The sequence below is a fragment of the Rattus norvegicus genome, chromosome 6 (assembly GCF_036323735.1).
Source record: "Rattus norvegicus strain BN/NHsdMcwi chromosome 6, GRCr8, whole genome shotgun sequence".
Taxonomy (NCBI): domain Eukaryota; kingdom Metazoa; phylum Chordata; class Mammalia; order Rodentia; family Muridae; genus Rattus; species Rattus norvegicus.
Window position 1 is genome coordinate 25,487,637 of NC_086024.1, and position 19,701 is coordinate 25,507,337.

Genomic DNA, 19,701 nt, shown 5'->3' on the forward strand with positions numbered 1-19,701 from the left:
ATGATGATGATAGAGGACTTTAAGAAGTACGTAAATAACTCCCTTAAAGAAATTCAGGAGAACACAAGTAAACTAGACACCATTAAAGAGAAAGCACAAAAATCCTTATAGAGTTAAAAAACAAAATAAAACTAAGCAGGTGAAGGAATCGGACAAAATCATTAGGATCTAAAACTGGAAATAGGAACAATAAAGAAATAATAAAGGGAGACAATCCTGTAGATAGAAAACCTAGGAATGAGATCAGGAATCATAGATGCAAGAATCACCAACAGATTGCAAGAGATATGAGAAAGAACCTCAGGGGCAGAAGATACCAACAAACAAACAAACAAACAAACAAACAAAAACATTGGCACAATATTCAAAGAAAATGAAAAATGCAAAAAGCTCCTAATCCAAAACATCCAGGAAATCCGGGACACAATGAGAAGACCAAACCTAAGGATAATAGGTGTAGAAGAGAGTGAAGATTCCCATATATAAGGGCCAGTAAATATATTCAACAAAGTGATAGAAGAAAACTTCCCAAACCTAAAGAAAGAGATGCCCATAAAGATACAAGAAGCCTACAGAATTCTAAATAGATTGGACCAAAGAAGAAATTTCTCCTGTCACATTATAGTCAAAACACCAAATGCACATATCAGTGGAAGAATATTCAAAGCAGTAAGGGGGAGGGCTGAGAGATGGCTCAGTGATTAAGAGTACTGATGCCTCTTCCAGAGGTCCTGAGTTCAATTCCCAGCAACCACATGGTGGCTCACAACCATCTGTAACTGGATCAAATGCCCTTTTCTGGTGGATATGAAGATAGGAACAGTGTACTCATATAACTAAAATAAATACATCTTTAAAAAAAAGTTTTGTTGTAAAATAAAAAAAGCAGTAAGAGAAAAAGGTCAAGTAACATATAAAGGCAGACCTATGAGAACTACACCAGACTTTTGAGCAGAGACTATGAAAGCCAGAAGATACTGGACAGATGTCATATAGACCCTGAGAACACAAATACCAGCCTAGGCTACTATATCTAGCAAAACTCTCAATTAGCATAGATTGAGAAACCAAGATATTCCATGACAAAACCAAATTTACACAATATCTTTCCACAAATCCAGCCCAACAAAAGATAACAGATGGAAAACTCCAATACAAGGAAAAAACCTACACACTGGAAAAAGCCAGAAACTAACTTTTTCAACAAACCCAAAAGAAGATACCTACACAAACATAATTCCATCTCTAACAACAAAAATAACAGGAAACAACAATCTCTCTTCCTTAATATCTCTTAGCATCAATGGACTCAATTCCCCAATAAAAGGACATAGACAGATTGGATACCCAAACAGGACCCTGCATTCTGCCGCGTTCAGGGAATGCACCTCAGTGACAGAGACAGACACTACCTCAGAGTAAAAGGCTGGGAAATTTTTTTCCAAGCAAATGGTCCCAAGAAACAAGCAGGAGTAGTCATTCTAATATCGAATAAAATGAACTTTCAACCAAATGTTATCAAAAAAAGATAAGGAAGGACAGACACTTCACACTCATCAAAGGAAAAATCCACCAAGATGAACTCTCAATTCTGAACATCTACGCCCCAAATGCAAGGGCACCCACATTCATAAAAGAAACTTCACTAAGCTCAAACCATACATTGCCCCACACACAAATAGTGGGAAATTTCAATACCCAACTCTCACCAATTGACAGATCATGGACACAGAAACTAAACAGAAACACAGTGAAACTAACAAAAGTTATGAACCAAGTGGATTTAACAGATATCTATAGAACATTTCATCCTAAAACAAAAGAATATAACTTCTTCTCAGCAACTCACAGTACCTTCTCAAAAATTGACCATATAATCAATCACAAAGCAGGCCTCAAGAGATACAAGAAGATTGAAATAATCCCATGTATCCTATCAGATCACCATGGACTAAGGCTGGTCATCAATAAAAAATAAAAGGCAACAGAAAGCCCACATACACATGGAGGTTGAACAACACTCTACTCAATGATAACTTGGTCAAGCGAGAAATAAAGGAAGACTTTTTAGAATTTAATGAAAATAAAGGCACAATATACCCACACTTATGGGACACAATGAAAGCAGAGCTAAGAGGAAAACTCATATCACTGAGTGCCTCCAATGAGAAATTGGAGAGCCCACACACTAGCAGCTTGGCAGCACACCCGTAAGCTCCAGAACAAAAAGAAGCAAATACACCCCAGAGGAGTAGATATCAGGAAATAATCAAACTCTGGGCTGTAATCAAACAAGTAGAAACAAATATTAACAAAACCAGAAGCTAATTCTTTGAGAAAACCAACAAGATAGATAAACCTTTAGCCAGACTAACCAGAGGCCACAGAGACAGAACCCACATTAACAAAATTAGAAATAAAAAGACAGACATAACAATAGAAACTGAGGAAATTCAAAAATCATTGGATCCTACCACAAAAAAAACTATACTCAACTGAAAAGTCTGCAGGAAATGGACAATTTCCTAGACAGATACCAGGTGCTGAAGTTAAACCAGGAACAGATAAACCAGTTAAACAACCCCATAACTCCTAAAGAAATAGAAGCAGTCATTAAAAGTCTCCCAACCAAAAAGAGCCCAGGTCCACCTAGGTTCAGTGCAGAATTCTATCTTCATAGAAGACCTCATACCAATACTATCCAAACTATTCCACAAAATTGAAACAGACGGAGTGCTACTGAATTCCTTCTATGAAGCCACAATTACTCTTATACCTAAACCACACAAAGACCCAACAAAGAAAGAGGACTTCAGACCAATTTCCCTTATGAATATTGACACAAAGATACTCAATAAAATTCTTGCAAACCAAATCCAAGAGCACATCAAAACAATCATCCATCATGATCAAGTAGGCTTCATTCCAGGGATGCAGGGATGGTTTAATATATGGAACGCCCCCCCTTCTACTTGGTCACGTTGAGCCACTCCCAGGCTTGGCATCAGGCCTCGGCAGCCGCCCACCGCCAGAAGCTTCCAGCCTCACCTTTATGGATCCCTGCAAAGTGAGCGAGCTTCGGGCCTTCGTGAAGATGTGTAGGCAGGACCAGAGCGTCCTGTACACCGAGGAAATGCGTTTCCTGAGGGAGTGGGTGGAGAGCATGGGTGGTAAAGTACCACCTACTACTCATAAAGCTAAGTCAGAAGAAAATACTAAGGAAGAAAAAAAGAGACAAGATGACAGAGGACAACATAAAGACAGAGGAGCCATCAAGTTAGGAGAGCGATCTAGAAATTGACAATGAAGGTGTAATTGAAGCAGACACTGATGCTCCTCAGGAAATGGGAGATGAAAACGCAGAGATAATTGAGGAGATGATGGATGAAGCAAATGAAAAGAAAGGGGCTGCCATCAACGCTCTAAATGATGGTGAGCTCCAGAAAGCCATTGACTTGTTCACAGATGCCATCAAGCTAAACACTCGCTTGGCCATCCTGTATGCCAAGAGAGCCAGTGTTTTCATCAAATTACAGAAGCCAAATGCTGCCATCTGAGACTGTGACAGAGCTATTGAAATAAACCCTGATTCAACTCAGCCATACAAATGGAGAGGGAAAGCGCACAGACTCCTGGGTCACTGGGAAGAAGCAGCTCGCAATCTTGCCCTTCCTGTAAACTGGATTATGACGAGGATGCCAGTGCAATGCTGAGAGAAGTCCAACCTCGGGCTCAAAGAATTGCTGAACATCTGAGAAAGTATGAGCGAAAACGTGAAGAGCGAGAGATAAAAGAACGAATAGAAAGGGTGAAGAAGGCTCGAGAAGAGCATGAAAAAGCCCAAGGGGAAGAAGAAGCCAGAAGACAATCTGGATCTCAGTATGGCTCTTTTCCAGGTGGTTTTCCTGGGGGAATGCCTGGAATGGGAGGGGCCATGCCGGGAATGGCAGGAATGCCTGGACTCAATGAAATCCTCAGTGACCCAGAGGTTCTTGCAGCTATACAGGGTTCAGAAGTCATGGTGGCTTTCCAGAATGTGGCCCAGAACCCATCAAATATGTCAAAATATCAAACCCAAAGGTTATGAATCTCATCAGTAAATTGTCAGCCAAGTTTGGAGGACAATCATAATGTCAAAGCCCTTGCTGAATGAAGAACAGCTTAGCTCACTTACTGGATGTGGCAATAATACAAACCAGTGTGCCTCTGACCTCACCAGAGAGCTGGGGCGCTTCCAAGATAATCCCTACCCTCTGCATCATATGCAGCTGAAGCATATTACAGTGGTTTGCCATTAGAGTGTTCATTCAGATAATGTTTTCCTACTAGGAATTACAAACTTAAAACATTTTTCAACTTTAAACATATTTTTTAAAAATGTAGGGGATGTCAATTCCTACATTTTTCTTTACTAATATTTTGGGTTTTTCCTTTTGAATTACTGGGCAAGGAAGGTGAACGTGGATGATTTACTGCTTTCATGAATGAAATAAAAACTTGTTAGTGGGAAGCCATATATATATAACCATCAACGTAATCCACTATATAAACAAACTGAAAGATAAAAACCAAATGATCATTTCATTAGATGCTGAGAAAACATTTGACAAAATTCAACACCCCTTCATGATAAAAGTCCTGGAAAGAATAGGAATTCAAGGCCCATACCTAAACATAGTAAAAGCCATATACAGCAAACCAGTTGCTAACATTAAACTAAATGGAGAGAAACTTGAAGCAATCCCACTAACATCAGGGACTAGACAAGGCTGCCCACTCTCTCCCTACTTATTCAATATAGTACTTGAAGTCCTAGCCAGAGCAATCAGACAACAAAAGGAGAACAAAGGGATACAGATTGGAAAAGAAGAAGTCAAAATAGCACTATTTGCAGATGATATGATAGTACATTTAAGTGATCCCAAAAGTTTCACCAGAGAACTACTAAAGCTGATAAACACCTTCAGCAAAGTGGCTGGGTATAAAATTAACTCAAATAAATCAGTAGCCTTCCTCTACACAGAAGAGAAACAAGCCAAGAAAGAAATTAGGGAAATGACACCCTTCATAATAGTCCCAAATAATACAAAATACCTCGGTGTGACTTTAACCAAGCAAGTAAAAGATCTATATGATAAGAACTTAAAGACTTTGAAGAAAGAAATTGAAGGAGATCTCAGAAGATGGAAAGATCTCCCATGCTCATGGATTGGCAGGATTAATATAGTAGAAATGCCCATTTTACCAAAAGCAATCTACAGATTCAATGCAATCCCCATCAAAATACCAATCCAATTCTTCAAAGAGTTAGACAGAACAATTTGCAAATTCATCTGGAATAACAAAAAACCCAGGATAGCTAAAACTATCCTCAACAATAAAAGGACTTCTGGGGGAATCACTATCCCTGAACTCAAGCAGTATTACAGAGCAATAGTGATAAAAAAAAAAGCTGCATGGTATTGGTACAGAGACAGACAGATAGACCAGTGGAATAGAATTGAAGACCCAGAAATGAACCCACACACCTATGGTCACTTGATTTTTGACAAAGGAGCCAAAACCATCCAGTGGAAAAAAGATAGCATTTTCAGCAAATGGTGCTGGTTCAACTGGAGGGCAACATGTAGAAGAATGCAGATCGATCCATGCTTATCACCCTGTACAAAGCTTAAGTCCAAGTGGATCAAGGATCTCCACATCAAACCAGATACACTCAAACTAATAGAAGAAAAACTAGGGAAGCATCTGGAACACATGGGCACTGGAAAAAATTTCTGAACAAAACACCAATGGCTTATGCTCTAAGATCAAGAATCGACAAATGGGATCTCATAAAACTGCAAAGCTTCTGTAAGGCAAAGGACACTGTGGTTAGGACAAATGGGCAACCAACAGATTGGGAAAAGATCTTTACCAATCCTACAACAGATAGAGGCCTTATATCCAAAATATACAAAGAACTCAAGAAGTTAGACCACAGGGAGACAAATAACCCTATTAAAAATGGGGTTCAGAGCTAAACAAAGAATTCATAGCTGAGGAATGCCGAATGGCTGAGAAACACCTAAAGAAATGTTCAACATCTTTAGTCATAAGGGAAATGCAAATCAAAACAACCCTGAGATTTCACCTCACACCAGTGAGAATGGCTAAGATCAAAAACTCAGGTGACAGCAGATGCTGGCAAGGATGTGGAGAAAGAGGAACACTCCTCCATTGTTGGTGGGATTGCAGACTAGTAAAACCATTCTGGAAATCAGTCTGGAGGTTCCTCAGAAAATTGGACATTGAACTACCTGAGGATCCAGCTATACCTCTCTTGGGCATATACCTACAAGATGCCCCAACATATAAAAAAGACACGTGCTCCACTATGTTCATAGCAGCCTTATTTATAATAGCTAGAAGCTGGAAAGAACCCAGATGCCCTTCAACAGAGGAATAGATACAGAAAATGTGGTACATCTACACAATGGAATATTACTCAGCTATCAAAAACAACGACTTTATGAAATTCATAGACAAATGGTTGGAACTGAAAAATATCATCCTGAGTGAGGTAACCCAATCACAGAAAAACACACATGGTATGCACTCATTGATAAGTGGCTATTAGCCCAAATGCTTGAATTACCCTAGATGCATAGAACACATGAAACTCAAGACGGATGATCAAAATGTGAATGCTTCACTCCTTCTCTAAAAGGGGAACAAGAATACCCTTGGCAGGGAATAGAGAGGCAAAGATTAAAACAGAGACAGAAGGAACACCCATTCAGAGCCTGCCCCACATGTGGCCCATACATATACAGCCACCCAATTAGACAAGATGGATGAAGCAAAGAAGTGCAGGCCGAAAGGAGCCAGATGTACATCTCTCCTGAGAGACACAGCCAGAATACAGCAAATACAGAGGTGAATGCCAGCAGCAAACCACTGAACTGAGAATAGGACCCCCGTTGAAGGAATCAGAGAAAGCACTAGAAGAGCTTGAAGGGGCTTGAGACCCCTTTTGAACAACAATGCCAAGCAACCAGAGCTTCCAAGGACTAAGCCACTACCCAAAGACTATACATGGACTGACCCTGGGCTCCAACCTCATAGGTAGCAATGAATAGCCTAGTAAGAGCACCAGTGGAAGGGGAAGCGCTTGGTCCTGCTAAGACTGAACCCCCAGTGAAAGTGATTGTTGGGGGGAGTGTTGTGGTTTGCCTTGGAGTTCTCTCTGAATTTGTAAAATAAAGGCAAGAGCAAGAGATTTGGGCAGAGGGAGGAGTTGGGAGCAAGAGGGGAAGATAGAAAAACTCAGGAGAGGTTCCTGAGAGGGGGATTAGATTCAGAGAATAGGGTTAGAGGAGACAGTTGGGGACAGTTGAGCCAGTAGAACCTGAGCAGGGGGGAAAGCATTGAACAGTTGATATAGTTGGCAGAGTGAGTAATGAGAAAAGTGGGAAAGGGACTGTTTAAGCACACGATGGGGAACTGAGAGAGGAGGAGACAGGAGATGGAGAGAGGGGAGAAGCCATGGCAGGTGATGTTAAAGGGGAGGGGGGAGGGGGATGTTTGCCCGGAAACCGGGAAAGGGAATAACACTCGAAATGTATATAAGAAATACTCAAGTTAATAAAAAAAAAAAAAGATTCTGCTCTGTGTATTTACAGGTTGTTATTAATGTTCTCAAGGGATGGATGGTACCGGGCTTTGTATGTTTAAGTGGGCAATTATATCTTACCAATTTGATCTAAGATTACTGTGTTGTGTGTTCTTTTATGTGAGGGTTTGAATGTAGGAAAGTGTGGGGCTGGGCTGTGTTTGATATCTAGCAGATATCTGGGGCACTGAGGTGCAGGACCTAGCGGGTAAAAGACAATCCATACTCTTTTATTTATATACTTTTACAACAACAGGGGAGGGCGGCAATGGGGGGAGGGTGGGGAGGGGAACACCCATAAAGAAGGGGAGGGGGAGGGATTAGGGGGATGTTGGCCCGGAAACCGGGAAAGAGAATAACATTCGAAATGTAAATAAGAAATACTCAAGTTAATAAAAAAAATATCCAATTAAAAAAAGAAAATCACTAAATATGAATGGCCATGGGAGCACAGAGAAATACATTTGGAATATTTTTAAAGAGTTCAGTTTTTGACTTGTACATGACACATCATTTCGTAAATCATATTTTAAAGTGATGTTCATCATTTCTAGGTTCCACAGTATAGAATGTATGTCACAGTAATTACCATTTTTTAGTGCTTTTTTGTCTCAGTGGGTAGAATATGTATGTTTTCAAATCCAGGAATGGTAATAAATGTATTCTATTTGTCATTTCAAAAATGCTACATTGGACCTTAAGGTAACTCCACAGGCTTGACCATAGGTTTCATACAACTAAACTCCATATGGGGACTTTAGGATGCTTGGTGACACTCGGTACCCTGTGGTAAGCTTCCAGTATGTTTCTTACTAATTTCTGTAAGCCTCTTGTTTTCCCACATGACTCTTCATCTATGTGACATCCACTCTCTTCCATGAACAGTGATAATACATTCTTTTCTTCCTTTAGAGGTTTCAGGTATAGCCAAGAAGTAGGTTTTATGATAGGCTATAGGCCACTGTCTAAGCACTGATAAGGTATTATCCCAACCCAAATCCACAAGTTTCCGAGGCATCTATGACCAGGTTGCATCACATTGACTCTCAGTCTATGCTATTCCTCCATACCCTGCCTTCCCTCCAGAGAACGTGCTCTCAACATCACCCCATCCTGCAAGCTGGCCTCTCCATCAGACTTTGGGAAGCACATCCATGAGTAGCACAGCCAAAGGTGTTGTATAGATTGTCAAGCCAAACCAATATGGGTTAGCACCAACATACTAAAATACTGGTGAGCCCCAATTAAATGCCCATGCCAATGGTAATTAGCTCTAATAATAAGTGGTGTGGGCAGCAGCATTCTCAGGGCAATGGATACTCTGGGGAAAGTGTCTAGCCCGAAAGGATAGCATCAGACCTAGACAAGATACATGAATTAATCTATTTCCATGGTCCGTGGTATTTTATTTTCATCTCTTCTTTGTTTGTAGCTATCAGCACCTCCTCTGCTTCCTGGAGAGCCTTGCCTACACACACACACACACACACACACACACACACACACACACACACACACACACAGGAAACGTCTCCATTTGACAGATATCTAAAAATACCTCTGAGTTTGAGAAGCACACTGCTAATTGTGACAGGAAAATAGAAAGTAGAAATGTAAAACAGCAAGTTTAATTAATACATTAAGAAAAGTTGTTAAAGAGGTTTGGAGAAATTGACCTTCTGTTATGAAATTAATTAATGACACTCACTTCATAATTCTTTTAATAAAAATGTTTGGGAAAAACCCTGTCCTCCTCACAACAAGAAGACTTCAGCCAAGCCTAGTAGCACAGGTTTCTGATCTGAGCTCTTTGAGATATGGATGCAAGAGGAGTACAAGTTTAAAGCTAGCCCAATCTACAGAGTAAATTCAAAGCCATCCTGGTCAACTTAATAAGGCTATTTAGCAAAATAAAATGTAAAAGTGGGGAGAGGCTGGGAACAGGCACTTTAGCAGAGAGGTACTTGCCTTGCACAGTAAGGTCCCAGATTCAGTTGCCAGTGCAAAAACGAAAACAAAGAAAAACTATAGAAAGCGATGCATGCTCATTCTAAAACTCTCCATGATGTAGAAAAGTCTGAGGAAGAAAATCACCTTAAAGGTACTGCCAAAACCAGCCAGGGATCATCATGTACCTCTAACTGCTTGGCTTCCCTGGTGTCTGTTTCCGTGCTTTTCAGTTATGATGTGAGCACAGTGCCCAGCCCCTGACGCAACCTGCACTTCCTGCTCACTCTGCACGTGGATATAGTTTGGCTATGAAATGTCCCCAAAAGACTCGTGAGCTGAAGATGTGATCCTCCATCTATAATCTTAAGAGGTGGGGTGTTGAGAAGGGGATGTCATCAAAAGATCTCTAGCAGTGTCAATAAATTAATCCAGTTACATTGCAAATTTGATGGGACATTGGAAACTGGTAAAACTTAAGAAATGGGCCTAGCTGAAGGAAACAGCCTCTCTGTGTCTCTCTCTGTCTCTGTCTTTCTCTCTTTTCTACTCCCTCCCTCCTCTATCACCTCTCTTCGTCTCTCTTATTTTCCATTCTCTCTCTCTCTCTCTCTCTCTCCCTCCCTCCCTCCCTCCCTCTTTCCCTCCCTCCCTCCCTCCCTCCCTCCTTCCCTCCCTCTCCTCTCCCTTTCCTCTTATTTTCAACGAGATGAACAACTTTGGTCCGCCATGACACTTTGCCTGAAACAGAAGAGCCATCTTATAATGGACTCAAATCCCTAGATTAAAAAAACAATTACTATGATTGTTAACATACATTATCAGCATGGCTTTGACATGTCTTTAAGGCAGTTTGAAGACTGGGTCAACTGAGGTATGACTATCGTAGATCTATGGTATGACACCTCTACATGCTAGGATCCAGACTGAAAGAGAAGAAAGGGAGCTGAGCTCTAGAAATCTTCACTGATTTGAGGAGCTGTCATAGTGCAGCTGAGTACTTCCATATTGATAAACCTTCAAACTGTGACTAAAAATAAATCTTTTCTTCCACAAACTACATTTCTCCATATTTTGTCATGATGGGAAAAGTAACTACCTCACATCTTTCCCTCCTTCAAACTGCTCTTAGCATTTTATTATAGCATCAGATAGCTGACCAATACAACTGAGTAAATTCAGGCCAACTAATGTAGACAGCAAGATCCTTAAATCTTGTAGAGCATCCTAATTGTATCATAATTATTTGTGCTCAAGCAATCCATTAAGAAATGAATGGTTACTGTCTACTTGAAGCCATAATTCCTGGAGTTTGTTGGAAGATCTAGTACAGTCTCACTTATTTCAGGATTAAAAAAATGCCATCTTCAAAGTCCTTTAAACTTCATAAAGCAATGTTTTTATGGGTCCCAGGAGACTGGGATGTGTATATTTGGCAGTGCTGTGGTTTGATCTGAAGTTTGTCCCTTTCTTTACTTATGTGAAGTTTTTAGTTTTTGGTTTTGGGGGTCTTTTTTGTTTGTTTGTTTGTTTGGTTGGTTGGTTGGTTGGTTAGTTTTTTGATTGTTTTTTGTTTGTTTGTTTTGTTTTTAGGGGTTTTTTTTAGATATTTTCTTTACTTACATTTCAAATGTTATTCCCTTTCCCAATTTCCCCTCTGGAGTCCCCCTATCCCTTCCCCCCTCCCCCTGCCTCTATGAGAGTGTTCACCCGCCCACCCACCCACTCCCTCCCATCTCCCCAACTTACATGAAGCTTTAATTTGTTTATTCTGGAAAGGGCTCAGTAAGTTCCATTGTCCATCCTCAGTGCAGTATTTAGACAATGCTTGTTTACTTACACTTGAAAATCAGCTTGTCTGAATGTTATGCTGTGTAATCCCTTTTGTACCTGTCCAACGTGGCACTTGACTACCATACTGAAAGCCCTCAAAGATGATATCTTATACTCCCTTTTATGAGAAGTTCTTTTTCTACTTATCTTCCTTAATAGCTCCTCATTCGCTCTCAAGCTCGCTAGACTACTACTCAGCCACAAAAAGAAGGAGATCTTCCTGTGGCACGATGGACGGAAATGGAGATGATTGTATTCATCTAAAAAGCCAGTTACAGAAACACAAGTACGACATCACCGTGCTAACATGTGGAATAAAAATGAATTTATATCACAGGATCTGAGAGGAGAATGGTTTTACCAGAGTCTGAGGAGAGTGGTGGGCAGAAGGAAAGATTAGGAAAAGGAAGTCCTGAGTCTTATTACAGGGAGACGACCCGGACAACAGCAACATGCTGTTCAGTTCTGAAGCCAGAAGGAAGAATTTCAGATGTCCTCACCATAAATGGCGGCTAATCTTATAGTAACTTGAACGTAGTACAACATGTATACAGTAAAACATAGCATGGTGCTCCATAGTGCATATGATAGAATGTATGTTATATTTTAAACCAATAGATACCAATCCAAAGATGACAGGAACTATTAAAATTACATGATGAGGATTTCAAGCAGCCATTGGTTGTAATTACTTGAAATGAGACGGAAAACAACAGAAAGTTTTGGCCAAAGAAGTAAAAATAAAGGCATTGGCACAGGAATATATTTTTAAAATGTTTAAGCAAAAAATATGACTAACAAAAAAAATCAGCTTGTTTAAGTGCAGAATCGAGAAGACAGAAGAAAAAATGTGTGCAGGTTAACTGAGACAGTGGAAACTATTCAACCTGACCAAAAAAAATGGCAATGTGAAACAAAATTTAAAAATAGAAATTTGGAAACTGTGACATATATTCACACACACACACACACACACACACAAATATATATATATATTTATATATATATAACTTTTTGAGGTATGGGTGACTGAACTCACCGTCCACATATGTGAGGAAGGCACTCTATTACTGAGATAGACTCCCAGTCTGTCTTCATTTTTGTTTTGAGGCAGGATACCACAAAGTTGCACACACTGAACTTGAACTTGTGTTCCTTTTGCCTCGGACTCCTGAGAATCTTGGATTAAGAGTAACTAGAATTGTTTGTTTTATATAAATACTTGCATGTAACTTATGTCACAGGAGAAAAGAATATGGGGCTGAAAAATAACCACAGAAATATTAGACACCATATCCACAAGGAAAAGCCACTCGAAAGGTCATGCGCAGCTCACCAAGTACACAGAAGATCGTGGACAACATTTTCCAAGAGCTGAAAAAAGTTTTCAACACTGAATTTCATGAATGGCAAAAGAAATTCAAGAATGAAAGGAAATTCAAGCCATCCTCAGAATTTAAAAAAAAGCTAAGAAAATTCATCTAAAAGTTCTTAAAAGAATTAAGTACCTTAAATAAATGGCATTGAGAAGTAGGGAGAGGAGAAGTAGGGAGAAGAGGAGAAGAAGGAATAGCCATGGTGGCGGCAGTGATGGCTCGTGCTTGCTACCCCAGCACTCAGGAGAGTGGAGTAAGGAGACAGGCAGTGAGTTTAATGCCAGCCAGGGTCTTATGGCAGCTTCTGGCCCAAACTGGGCTAAACGCAAAAACCTATCTCAAAGGAGAATGATGACATTCAAAACACCAGGAAAGAGGAAGGGACATGAAATGCACGAAGAAGAATTAAAACAACCAACTTCTCTTTTGACCTTTTCCACATGCTTGGTAAGTGTAATAACACTATCAAGCATGATTCTCTGTGTGTAGAGGGAATAAACTATACTATAGTGAGAGTGTCATGTAACATAAAAGGAGCTGAAGATTTTATGCAATGAAATACTAAATATTAATACTGATAATCCAGACAAAATCATAGCAAGACCAACTGCAGTAACAAAACCACTGTGTAGGGAGTTATATATCGAGATTTGAAATTCAAAAAATAAAAATAAAAACTATTGATAAATCAAAATATAACTCTAAAAGTATCCAAATAATTCATAAAATGCAGAGAAAAAAAGAAACTAGAGAAAAGAAATAGAAGACCTAAATAATAGCATATGAATAAGTATATTAAATATATACTAAATATCACAATTAAAAGATTCAAGTTGGCAAAATGTATTAAAATTATGACTGATAATGCAATGATGGCAAAATGCTTATGCTAAGTACATATCTAGGCAAGTTCAAAATACAAGAATCAAAGGGCATATACTATATAAGCATTGATAACATTGATAAAAAGGAATGGATGTGGTATATTAGTATCTTGTCATGTTGTCTTCAGAGCAAATAAAATGAATAAAGACTGAGGAATGTTATTATGTCATGGTAAATGGATCCATATTCCAAACAGATACAGTCATCTTAAGCGTCTATTCATCAAACCACTGAGCTGTAAAACATTTGAAATGAAACTGACAAAAGTTGAAAGAGAAATCTACATTTATGGTTGAAGGGTTCAACAGCCATCTGTCAAAAACTGTATTAAAAAAATTATCCAGAAACTCAGAAAAGAACAAGAAAAATTGAACCATAACATTAGTCAATGGAATATAAAGATCACAAACAGGTCATCCACAAAACATGGAAACACTCTTGGTTTTCAAAACCCAGCCAAGCACACACAACTACAGCACTTAATCTGCAACAGAAGCCTGTATTCTTGTGTGGCAGTGTCCTCTCTCTGGTGAAGAAAGGCACTGAGAGATACTCTTTTCAAGGGACCTTTTCTCCCGCAGGCCTAAGCAAGGATGTGCTGTATCCTAAGGCTCTAGGACATTCTGTTCACTAAACTCACGGGGTAGAACAGAACAAAACAAAGAAAAAATAGCAAAAGATTCAGTGATTCTGTTTACTCAAAGATCCAAACTGTTTTATGGTAGAATAAAGTAGAATAAACAGAATCTTGAATCTAAACCTTTTAAATAGCATTAGAGACATCGGGACCTTGTTACCCCTGCATGGGATGGTTTATTCTCTGTATCTAGGATCAGGATAAATCTTGCCCCCGCAAAAGACCTTAAATAGACTCCACTGGATTCCAGAATTAAGAGTAAGACTAGAGTTCCCACTTAGAAGAGGCTAAAACCCCTCCCCATTTTACATCATGTATTAGTTCTAGGATAACAAAAAAAAATTCTCTTTCTCTCTTTTTTAAAAATTACTTGTGTATGAGTGTTTTGCCTGCAAGTATATTTGTGTACCATTTGCATATGTGATACCCAGAAAGGCCAGAGGAAGATATTAAATCGTTTGGTACTGGATTCACAAATGGTTGTAAGCCATCATGTGGATGCTGGGAATAAAAGTCTTATCTTCTTGAAGAGTCCCCAGTGTGTTCTTAATCACAGAGCCACCTCTCAGCCCCAATATATTTTTTTTCTTTTTTTTATTAACTTGAGTAATTCTTATTTACATTTCAAATGTTATTCCCTTTCCCGGTTTCCGGGCCAACATCCCCCCTAACCCTCCCCCTCCCCTTCTTTATGGGTGTTCCCCTCCCCATCCTCCCCCCATTACCGCCCTCCCCCCAACAGTCACATCCAATATATTTTTCTTAACCCTTTGTGTCAGGTCCAGTTAGAAAAAGAGGATAACTTCCTGGATATTGAAGACATGGTGGTGCACAGCTTTGATCCCAGAATTCAGGAGACAGAGGCACGTGAATCTCTGTGGGTTTAAGCTAACCTAGTACACATAGAGAGTAGCAGGCCAGTCAGGGCTATGTAATAAAGTCTTTTTTGAAGATAAGACAAGTCATTATTATAAACACTAAGTGGGTAATTTATAGAAATTTTCAAGTATACCCACAATTGGGCATCAAGATACACTGAACTGACATTGAAAGAGTACCATGTGTACATGAAGACATAACTTGTTCTCTTCCTTCAATGTCCTTGGTCACAAGAAGGATGTGTGCAAGTGGGAAACAGAACTTATTGTGCACTGTCACTTATTTCCAATGTGCTCTCTGGAGGGTTCTTTGTCCTCTATTTTCTTCTCAATGTCTATTCTCTTCATCTCATCCCCTCAGGTATGACATCTCAGAACAGACACACTCAGGATACTCTTTCCCTCTAGCATGAATTGATAAATAATGAAAACACTCACACTAAGTCCCTAGCATATATATCTCATCTTCGAACCAAACTCTTTTTGTAACTTTTCCTAAACTGTAACACCAACCTATGAGAAATGTTTGCTGCTGGCAGACACAGCTCAGTTCAGTTTGGAGGTCTTCGGTTCCCCACAGTTGTCAGATTGCTGGGATCTGTCTTCCTTTTTCCTTCATGAGGAACTGTACCATCCAGGCACACTTGTGCACAAAGGACTTGGAGTGCCATGAGTTAAGGATGACACAGAACTGCGGGGCCATCATTTAATGTCATAATTACAATGTATTTTACTCAGTGTCTTCATGAGCATTAATCTCCTTGTTTAATCATGTTTGCATGTATGCATGTGTATAATATAGTGTGTTTGTGTGTGTGTATGTGTGTGTGTGTGTGTGTGTGTGTGTGTGTGTGTGTGTGTGTAGACATGAGGCAGATGTTGGAAGTCAATTCTTCTGAACCTTATTTCTTGAGACAATCTCTCTATTTAACCCAGAGCTAGCCAATAAGTCGAATATGGTAGCCAGCTTGGTCCAGCGATCAGGTCTTCACATTCATAGTACTGGAATTACTGGTAAGCCATCATGCTAAACAGGCTTTTGCATGTGCTCAGGGTTTCTTCATACTGAACTTTTGTTCTCACATGTCATTGATCTACTCTTTCCTCCACCCAGCCCCAACCTCAATTTCTTTAAACCCCTACAACCAGTTGCTTTCTGTCCCTTTCACAAGCTAGTATTCTTTTTTTTTTCTTTTTTTTTCTTTTTTTTTTCTTTTTTTTTTCTGCAGAATCAATATGAAGACATACTTTCATGTAGTAATGCTACAATGTTGTGTTGATGAATTGATGATTTCATAATTTCGGATAATGATTTTATAAAACTCCTAAATTTTTTTTTTTATTAACTTGAGTATTTCTTATATACATTTCGAGTGTTATTCCCTTTCCCGGTTTCCGGGCAAACATCCCCTTCCCCCCTCCCCTTCCTTATGGGTGTTCCCCTCCCAACCCTCCCCCCATTGCCGCCCTCCCCCCATAGACTAGTTCACTGGGGGTTCAGTCTTAGCAGGACCCAGGGCTTCCCCTTCCACTGGTGCTCTTACTAGGATATTCATTGCTACCTATGGGGTCAGAGTCCAGGGTCAGTCCATGTATAGTCTTTAGGTAGTGGTTTAGTCCCTGGAAGCTCTGGTTGCTTGGCATTGTTGTACTTTTGGGGTCTCGAGCCCCTTCAAGCTCTTCCAGTTCTTTCTCTGATTCCTTCAATAGGGGACCTATTCTCAGTTCAGTGGTTTGCTGCTGGCATTCGCCTCTATATTTGCTGTATTCTGGCTGTGTCTCTCAGGAGTGATCTACATCCGGCTCCTGTCTGTCTGCACTTCTTTGCTTCATCCATCTTGTCTAATTGGGTGGCTGTATATGTATGGGCCACATGTGGGGCAGGCTCTGAATGGGTGTTCCTTCAGTCTCTGTTTTAATCTTTGCCTCTCTCTTCCCTGCCAAGGGTATTCTTGTTCCCCTTTTAAAGAAGGAGTGAAGCATTCACATTTTGATCATCCGTCTTGAGTTTCGTTTGTTCTAGGGATCTAGGGTAATTCAAGCATTTGGGCTAATAGCCACTTATCAAGGAGTGCATACCATGTATGTCTTTCTGTGATTGGGTTAGCTCACTCAGGATGATATTTTCCAGTTCCAACCATTTGCCTACGAATTTCATAAACTCGTTGTTTTTGATAGCTGAGTAATATTCCATTGTGTAGATGTACCACATTTTCTGTATCCATTCCTCTGTTGAAGGGCATCTGGGTTCTTTCCATTTTCTGGCTATTATAAATAAGGCTGCGATGAACATAGTGGAGCACGTGTCTCTTTTATATGTTGAGGCATCTTTTGGGTATATGCCCAAGAGAGGTATAGCTGGATCCTCAGGCAGTTCAATGTCCAATTTTCTGAGGAACCTCCAGACTGATTTCCAGAATGGTTTTACCAGTCTGCAATCCCACCAACAATGGAGGAGTGTTCCTCTTTCTCCACATCCTCGCCAGCATCTGCTGTCACCTGAGTTTTTGATCTTAGCCAATCGCACTGGTGTGAGGTGAAATCTCAGGGTTGTTTTGATTTGCATTTCCCTTATGACTAAAGATGTTGAACATTTCTTTAGGTGTTTCTCAGCCATTCGGCATTCCTCAGCTGTGAATTCTTTGTTTAGCTCTGAACCCCATTTTTTAATAGGGTTATTTGTTTCCCTGCGGTCTAACTTCTTGAGTTCTTTGTATATTTTGGAAATAAGGCCTCTATCTGTTGTAGGATTGGTAAAGATCTTTTCCCAATCTGTTGGTTGCCGTTTTGTCCTAACCACAGTGTCCTTTGCCTTACAGAAGCTTTGCAGTTTTATGAGATCCCATTTGTCGATTCTTGATCTTAGAGCATAAGCCATTGGTGTTTTGTTCAGGAAATTTTTTCCAGTGCCCATGTGTTCCAGATGCTTCCCTAGTTTTTCTTCTATTAGTTTGAGTGTGTCTGGTTTGATGTGGAGGTCCTTGATCCACTTGGACTTAAGCTTTGTACAGGGTGATAAGCATGGATCGATCTGCATTCTTCTACATGTTGACCTCCAGTTGAACCAGCACCATTTGCTGGAAATGCTATCTTTTTTCCATTGGATGGTTTTGGCTCCTTTGTCAAAAATCAAGTGACCATAGGTGTGTGGGTTCATTTCTGGGTCTTCAATTCTATTCCATTGGTCTATCTGTCTGTCTCTGTACCAATACCATGCAGTTTTTATCACTATTGCTCTGTAATACTGCTTGAGTTCAGGGATAGTGATTCCCCCTGAAGTCCTTTTATTGTTGAGGATAGCTTTAGCTATCCTGGGTTTTTTGTTATTCCAGATGAATTTGCAAATTGTTCTGTCTAACTCTTTGAAGAATTGGATTGGTATTTTGATGGGGATTGCATTGAATCTGTAGATTGCTTTTGGTAAAATGGCCATTTTTACCATATTAATCCTGCCAATCCATGAGCATGGGAGATCTTTCCATCTTCTGAGGTCTTCTTCAATTTCTTTCCTCAGTGTCTTGAAGTTCTTATTGTACAGATCTTTTACTTGCTTGGTTAAAGTCACACCAAGGTACTTTATATTATTTGGGTCTATTATGAAGGGTGTCGTTTCCCTAATTTCTTTCTCGGCTTGTTTCTCTTTTGTATAGAGGAAGGCAACTGATTTATTTGAGTTAATTTTGTACCCAGCCACTTTGCTGAAGTTGTTTATCAGCTTTAGTAGTTCTCTGGTGGAACTTTTGGGATCACTTAAATATACTATCATGTCATCTGCAAATAGTGATATTTTGACCTCTTCTTTTCCGATCTGTATCCCTTTGATCTCCTTTTGTTGTCTGATTGCTCTGGCTAGAACTTCAAGAACTATATTGAATAAGTAGGGAGAGAGTGGGCAGCCTTGTCTAGTCCCTGATTTTAGTGGGATTGCTTCAAGTTTCTCTCCATTTAGTTTAATGTTAGCAACTGGTTTGCTGTATATGGCTTTTACTATGTTTAGGTATGGGCCTTGAATTCCTATTCTTTCCAGGACTTTTATCATGAAGGGGTGTTGAATTTTGTCAAATGACAAGCTAGTATTCTATTAAGGTAACATTTTCTGGAGAAGGTATATTCTCTTGGCTATTCGTGTTGTGGTTTTGCCATGAAATTGTTGCTTTGGGGGTTCAGATGTATGAAGTGTTTCAGACACGGAGAAATTCAGTGGTTTGCTCCAATACTAGCTCCCCGGAATGAAAGTAAATAACTCCTGGCACCCAGAGCCAGGAAGCAAGACCCCAAGCATCTACAGCCCTGGTAAACACCAGGGTTATTTGTGTGGAGCCCGGAGACATGGTGCAGCTGTGAGCCTCTGCCTCCCATGCCAGAACAACTCTTGCAAATTTTGTTTTTGACAGATTTTGGATGAGAGAGAGAGAGAGAGAGAGGCAGGCAGAGACAGACAGACAGACAGACAGACAGACAGACAGACAGACGGAGGACTGGATGGATGGA

General features: G+C 39.9%; 1 pseudogene; it reads left to right on the plus strand.

Moving 5' to 3' along the window:
• Nucleotides 1-3,013: 3,013 nt before the first annotated feature.
• St13-ps3 (ST13, Hsp70 interacting protein, pseudogene 3) lies at nt 3,014-4,485 on the plus strand (annotated as a pseudogene).
• The last annotated feature ends 15,216 nt before the right edge of the window (nt 4,486-19,701 follow it).